Below are 7,066 nucleotides of genomic sequence, written 5' to 3'. Positions count from 1 at the left end.
GAGGTGGGCAAACTATGGCCCACAGGCCACATCCGTCCCACGGGACCGTCCTGCCCGGCCCCTGAGCTCCTGGTCGGGGAGGCTAGCCCCCAGCCCCTCCCCTGTTGTCCCTCCTCCCCCGCAGCCTCAGTGCGCTGCGCAGCCAGCGCTCTGGCCCGCCACTCCTGCCAGGCAGTGTGGGTGGCGTGGCTGGCTCCGGCTGGGCTGCGAGCTCCTGCTACTCTGAGCAGCATGGTAAGGGGGCAGGGAGCAGGGGGGTTGGACTAGGGGCAGGGGGTCCTGGGGGCAGTCAGGGTACAGGGAGCAGGGGGAGGTTGGATAGGGGGTGGGGTCCTAGGGGGCAGTTGGGGCGGGGGTGTGGATAGGGGTCAGGGCAGTCGGGACAGGGAGCATGTTGGATGGGGCGGAGGTTCTGGGGCGGGGGTCAGGGGACAGGGAACAGGGGGGGTTAGATAGGTATGGGAGTCCTGGGGGGCCTGTTTGGGGGCGGGGGTGTGGACAGGGGTTGGGGCAGTCAGGGGACAGGGAGCGGGGGGGGTTCGATAGGGGGCAGGCTAGTGGGGGACGGTTAGGGGCGGGAGTCCTAGGAGGGGGTGGTCAGGGGACAAGGAGCAGGGGTGGTTGGATGGGTCGGGGGTTCTGAGGGGGGTGGGAAGTGGGAGGGGGCAGATAGGGGACAGGGGCCAGGCTGTTTGGGGAGGCACAGCCTTCCCTACCCGGCCCTCCATATAGTTTCACAACGCCGATGTGGCCCTCGGGCCAAAAAGTTTGCCCACCTCTGTGTTAGCACATATTCAAAACTCTGCTTTGCCTAGGCAAAAGTTGTTAAACAGGCCTATCCTCAAAAAGGAATGTGTGTTTACCTCAGTTTATATATATCAGTAGTAAACAGCATCCTCAGAACAGCAAGGGGAGGAGATAGCAGGAAACAGAACAATTTGAATTTCAGCAAACACAAGGTGGTGAAGAAAAAGCATGGAGCTTTCTTTACTACCAGACTCCATGTCACCTTCTTTACTGATTGGATAAACTTTACTTTGAATGGTAACCCTCGGAAGAATCCACGTCAGAGGTTCACTGGACTATAAAAGAAAGGGGAAGAGAACCCCAACTTCTCTCTCGTTCATCTAAGAAGACAAAGGCACCAGCACCTTTGGGCTTCCGGGAGAGATCCTGACCAAGGAAAGGGTCATTCACCATCTTGCTGGAAGACCTGGGGTGAGAAAGGCTATCATAAAGAAAGCCTTGAACAAAAACTTACTAGATCAAGTTTTAGACTTTAGATGTGTGTTTTTACGTTTACTTGCTTGTAACCATTTCTAACTTTATCTCTTATACCTAAATTCACTTAAAATACTATCTTCTTTCATTAATAAACTTGTTTTATTTTTTAATCTAAACTAAGACAGTGCTGTGTGTAAATTGAACTGTTTGGTAACTCCAGTTAAACTAGCAAACTGGTGAATATTGACTCCTTACAGGAGCAACAGATTTTAACATCTGAACTGTCCAAGAGAGGCCTGACTCCAAGGAGTGAAAAGAAAAGCAGTACTTGTGGCACCTTAGAGACTAACAAATTTATTTGAGCATAAGCTTTCATGAGCTACAGCTTACTTCATCGGATGCATGCAGTGGAAAATACAGTGGGGAGATATATATACACAGAGAACATGAAACAAGGGGTGTTACCATACACACTGTGAGGAGAGTGATCACTTAAGATGAGCCATTACCAGCAGGAAGGGGGGGGGAGAAAACCTTTTGTAGTGATAATCGAAGTGGGCCATTTCCAGCAGTTGACAAGAACATGTGAGGAACAGTGGGGGAAGGGGAGAGAATAAACATGGGAAAATAGTTTACTTTGTGTAATGACACATCCACTCCCAGTCTTTATTCAAGTTAAGTTAATTGTATCCAGTTTGCAAATTAATTCCAATTCAGCAGTCTCTCATTGGAGTCTGTTTTTGAAGTTTTTTTGTTGAAGAATTGCCACTTTTAGGTCTGTAATCGAGTGACCAAAGAGATTGAAGTGTTCTCCAACTGGTTTTTGAATGTTATAATTCTTGACATCTGATTTGTGTCCATTTATTCTTTTACGTAGAGACTGTCCAGTTTGGCCAATGTACATGGCAGAGGGGCATTGCTGGCACATGATGGCATTTTTCACATTGGTAGATGTGCAAGTGAACGAGCCTCTGATAGTGTGGCTGATGTGATTAGGCCCTATGATGGTGTCCCCTGAATAGATATGTGGACACAGTTGGCAACGGGCTTTGTTGCAAGGATACGTTCCTGGGTTAGTGGTTCTGTTGTGTGGTTTCTGGTGAGTATTTGCTTCAGGTTGGGGGACTGTCTGTAAGCAAGGACTGGCCTGTCTCCCGAGATCTGTGAGAGTGATGGGTTGTCCTTCAGGATAGGTTGTAGATCCTTGATGATGCGTCTCCCCTGCCCCTACCCCCACAATCTACAACTACCAAAAGCTTTACTGTCCTGTTTAGTCCCTCAGGTTTATAACTTCTTTGTTGTGTGAGACTCCTCTCTCTTTCTCTCCTTTTCTCCCTATCTTATTATTAAAAAGAAAAAAGAAAAGGAGTACTTGTGGCACCTTAGAGACTAACCAGTTTATTTGAGCATGAGCTTTCGTGAGCTACAGCTCACTTCATCGGATGCATAGCATATCGTGGAAACTGCAGAAGACAGTATATACACACAGAGACCATGAAACAAAACTTCCTCCCACCCCACTGTCCTGCTGGTAACAGCTTATCTAAAGTGATCATCAAGGAGGGCCATTTCCAGCACAAATCCAGGTTTTCTCACCCTTCCCCCCCCCCCACAGACACACATACAAACTCACTCTCCTGCTGGTAATAGCCCATCCCTCTTTGAAACCTCTCTTTATAATGCGCATGATAATCAAGGTGGGTCATTTCCAGCACTAATCCAGGTTTTCTCACCACCCCCCCCCACACACACCCCTCCAAAAACCACACACACAAACTCACTCTCCTGCTGGCAATAGCTCATCTTACAATGTGCACAGCAATAATCCAAGTTTAACCAGAACGTCTTGGGGGGGGGGGGGGTTTGTAGGAAAAAAAACAAGGGGAGATAGGCTACCTTGCATAATGACTTAGCCACTCCCAGTCTCTATTCAAGCCCAAATTAATAGTATCCAATTTGCAAATGAATTCCAATTCAGCAGTTTCTCGCTGCTGAATTGGAATTCATTTGCAAATTGGATACTATTAATTTGGGCTTGAATAGAGACTGGGAGTGGCTAAGTCATTATGCAAGGTAGCCTATCTCCCCTTGTTTTTTTTCCTACAAACCCCCGCGCAAGACGTTCTGGTTAAACTTGGATTATTGCTGTGCACATTGTAAGATGAGCTATTGCCAGCAGGAGAGTGAGTTTGTGTGTGTGGTTTTTGGAGGGGTGTGTGGGGGGGTGGTGGTGGTGAGAAAATCTGGATTAGTGCTGGAAATGACCCACCTTGATTATCATGCGCATTATAAAGAGAGGTTTCAAAGAGGGATGGGCTATTACCAGCAGGAGAGTGAGTTTGTATGTGTGTCTGTGGGGGGGGGGGGGAAGGGTGAGAAAACCTGGATTTGTGCTGGAAATGGCCCTCCTTGATGATCACTTTAGATAAGCTGTTACCAGCAGGACAGTGGGGTGGGAGGAAGTTTTGTTTCATGGTCTCTGTGTGTATATAATGTCTTCTGCAGTTTCCACGATATGCTATGCATCCGATGAAGTGAGCTGTAGCTCACGAAAGCTCATGCTCAAATAAACTGGTTAGTCTCTAAGGTGCCACAAGTACTCCTTTTCTTTTTTCTTTTTATGAATACAGACTAACACGGCTGTTACTCTGAAACCTATCTTATTATTGTTTGTTTGGTGACTTTTGGAAAACGAATTTGGTAGGTCTCAGTTCAAATCGTAGGGGCAGGCATCCCTGTCATTAAATCCACCACCACACTTGGAACTAGTATAGGGCGGTCTTGACAAAGGAGAGATGGTCTATGTCTATGGAGACTTAACTGCCCTTTCACCCTTATATTTGGTCCATTGCAGGCTGTGATGGGAAACGTGTACAGCTGCTGCCTAGGCTGTTCTAGTTCTGTGCTAAACAGAAGACTCTAGTTTCAGGGCCATTAATCTGCTATCTTGCTTTCATGAGAAATAAATTTGCAGAAAAAATATGGGCAAGGCAGTTTGGGGCGGGGGGGAGGGGGTGGGGCGGAAGAATGCTAAAGCTTTGACTGGGAGCCACAGCAGGAATATCTACCTGTTCCTTCTGACGAACTGCCATAGAGCAGCTCAATGTTCATGTGATTGGCAGCTAAAGTTACTTTCTCTAGGCTTTCCCCCCACTTTGTGCCCAGTCTCGCTTTTCCACACAAAGGGTGCAGCATTTTGGAAAGCAATTTTCCTGCAAGGCCCACTTAGAAGTACCTTAATGATACTGCAGCTTTAAATAGCAACCTAGCATGCTAAGACAGGATTGATGTGCACAGCCAGTTCATTGAGCCATCCTTAAGCCATCCTCTTCCCTTCAAATGGCCTGAGTGCTGTGTAAGGACGCTGAACATTTAGTCTAGGTTTTGGATGATGTTTGTAATCAGATTCTTGTATTAATCAGCATTTCAGTGCATTTCCTCTGGTTTTGCTGTTCAAGAGGCAAGTCAGGTTGTAGGCAGCTGCAGAGGCAGGGCCCTCAGTGGAAGAAGAATGTAAACTGGAATGCCCTCCTAGAAGCTGCATAATTGAAGCATCAACACAAGTAAAACCCCACCACACTTTGGCAACAAACAACATACTATGGAACAGCTTGGCATGTGAGTTTCCTGTGCAAAGCCTGCACCCTGTAATCAGAGGCCCTTTCTACACTGCTAATTTTAGAGAAATCTCCTGCCGTTGCATTAGCATTGGTACAACTCCACTGGTGCTAGACACAATGGGAGTGTTAGTTCCAACGAAGTGGGTATTCACCCATGAAAGCTTATGCTCCAATACGTCTGTTAGTCTATAAGGTGCTACACGACTCTTTGCCGCTTTTACAGATCCAGACTAACACGGCTACCCTTCTGATACTTAGTAGAGCTAGAGGACAGATGCTTTTACCACTGTGTTATCAAGACCTCTCTGAACAGGATTAGATGAAAGTGGTATAAAAGTGCTATAAAAGCTGTCAGCAGACAAACAAATTATAATAAATTATGGACTGTTACAAAGATATGTTCTCAGGTATCTTGTCTTAAGGAAGTTTCTTAGCTTAGTCCTGGGAGAGGAAGTTCTCCTTTCTTACTTTCATCATCAGAAGTGAGATACCACCACAGGGATTCAGGCTGAACACCAGGTACTGGCAGCAGATTCAGTAAACAAGAGTCAGATACTACAGAAGATAATTATGAGTGAAGTCTCAGATATTGGACATCAGAAATTAAGAAAGATGCAGGAGTCGGATGTGAATAGTCACAGGATTAGCACAAGGTATCACCCAAAAGGAGACAGGGATTAGAAGCCAGATAAAGCCCCAAATATAGTATGACACCTGAAGTATAGGGCAACAGCAATCAGCCATTAGACATTACAGTTGAAATGTCTGGAGCTGGGAACTGCCATTAGTTTCAGGAATGAGTCATACAATAATTAACTCTGATGAGCTGGAAATGTTTATATATAACAAAACCTTTTACTATCTTATCAGCCATAGGCAACATTTAATTAGTTGCCATTGTATCAAGAGGATGCTATTATTATTAATAGAGCACACATTGTATGACTGCTGCTGGCATAGCTGGGAACTCCATTCCTTTTGGGCCATATGGAGTGGGGCAAAAAACCTGCCTCATGATTCACCAGAATTGTATTTATCTACACTTAATGATAGAATTCATGGATTTATATAGGTAAAGGTGGTTTATTGAAATGGAATATCCCCATTATTTGGAGAGATCACTATTATTTAATATATTATGGACCCATAATCATGGCTCCATATTTGCGGCAGACTTTAGCTTTTTGGTTGAAATAGGGTATTAGTAGGGTATTAGTAGATAGAGATATAAAACTGGGCCTGATAAAATTAACATATATGCATATAGGGGTGAGATGGTATTTTTGGGAAAGTTACAAGTAAATACTTTGAAGTGTTAGGATTTCTAATGAGTTAAATGACTCCTGTATCCTATATCAGGACTGTCTGATATATGCTTGGATCTCTCTAACTCAAAGCCAGAGTGTTTCTACAGCTGCAAACTTTCCACATATTTAAATTTCCTTGTACATTTGTGTACAGGCTAGTTTTTAATTATTAATTATTATGAATTGTTATGTGAGGAAACTAGGTTATAATTATTATGAATTGTACCAAACTATATGGTTACAGTCAAGCATTTGTCAATAACTCAAGCAATTCAAAGTGGTGGCATTTAACATCAGAGGTACTTCCACCAATAATCACTCTTCTTCTCCACCTCATTTGTATACTGCAATTCTATTGGTTGAAATGAACTGGTGTGAAGGGCTTCTATGTGTGTCAAGAGTTCTTATTGGTAGATTTAATCTGCACACAAACAGAACACTGGATTGGCTCAGAGTTGAGATACATTCCTATATTAGTTGTATATATTTAAAAATATAACCAACCTAAGAAAACCCAGCAATTCACAGGAAGGGTACTTCTTTGTCCAAAATATAGCATGTGAGTATGTGTGAAACCTGTTATATCCATTTATACAGTCAGTTTCTCTAGAGCCTAATATAGCAACAAAAACAAAAGTGGTAACACTGGTTTATGTAACTGCCTAGCATCACATAGGAACTCTGTGGTCAAGCCAAGGACACGGTCAGAACAAGCTCTGGGAAACAAGACCAGTTGTTACACCTTATGACCTGAGCAGTTATCCAAGAATTTGGGGTCTTGTCCAGTTAGAAGGAGAAACTGGTGACGGAGTCAGGTGTATGTTTGTAAATAAATAGGATTGCATCAAAGTCCTGTTTCCCTGCACACAGCAGGAATCAAACAAAGTGTGGAGAGGCAAGCAACATGACCTGAAT

This window comes from Natator depressus, chromosome 8 (genome assembly GCF_965152275.1).
Source record: "Natator depressus isolate rNatDep1 chromosome 8, rNatDep2.hap1, whole genome shotgun sequence".
NCBI classification, from domain to species: Eukaryota; Metazoa; Chordata; order Testudines; family Cheloniidae; genus Natator; species Natator depressus.
Note: the sequence above shows the minus strand (reverse complement) of the source record.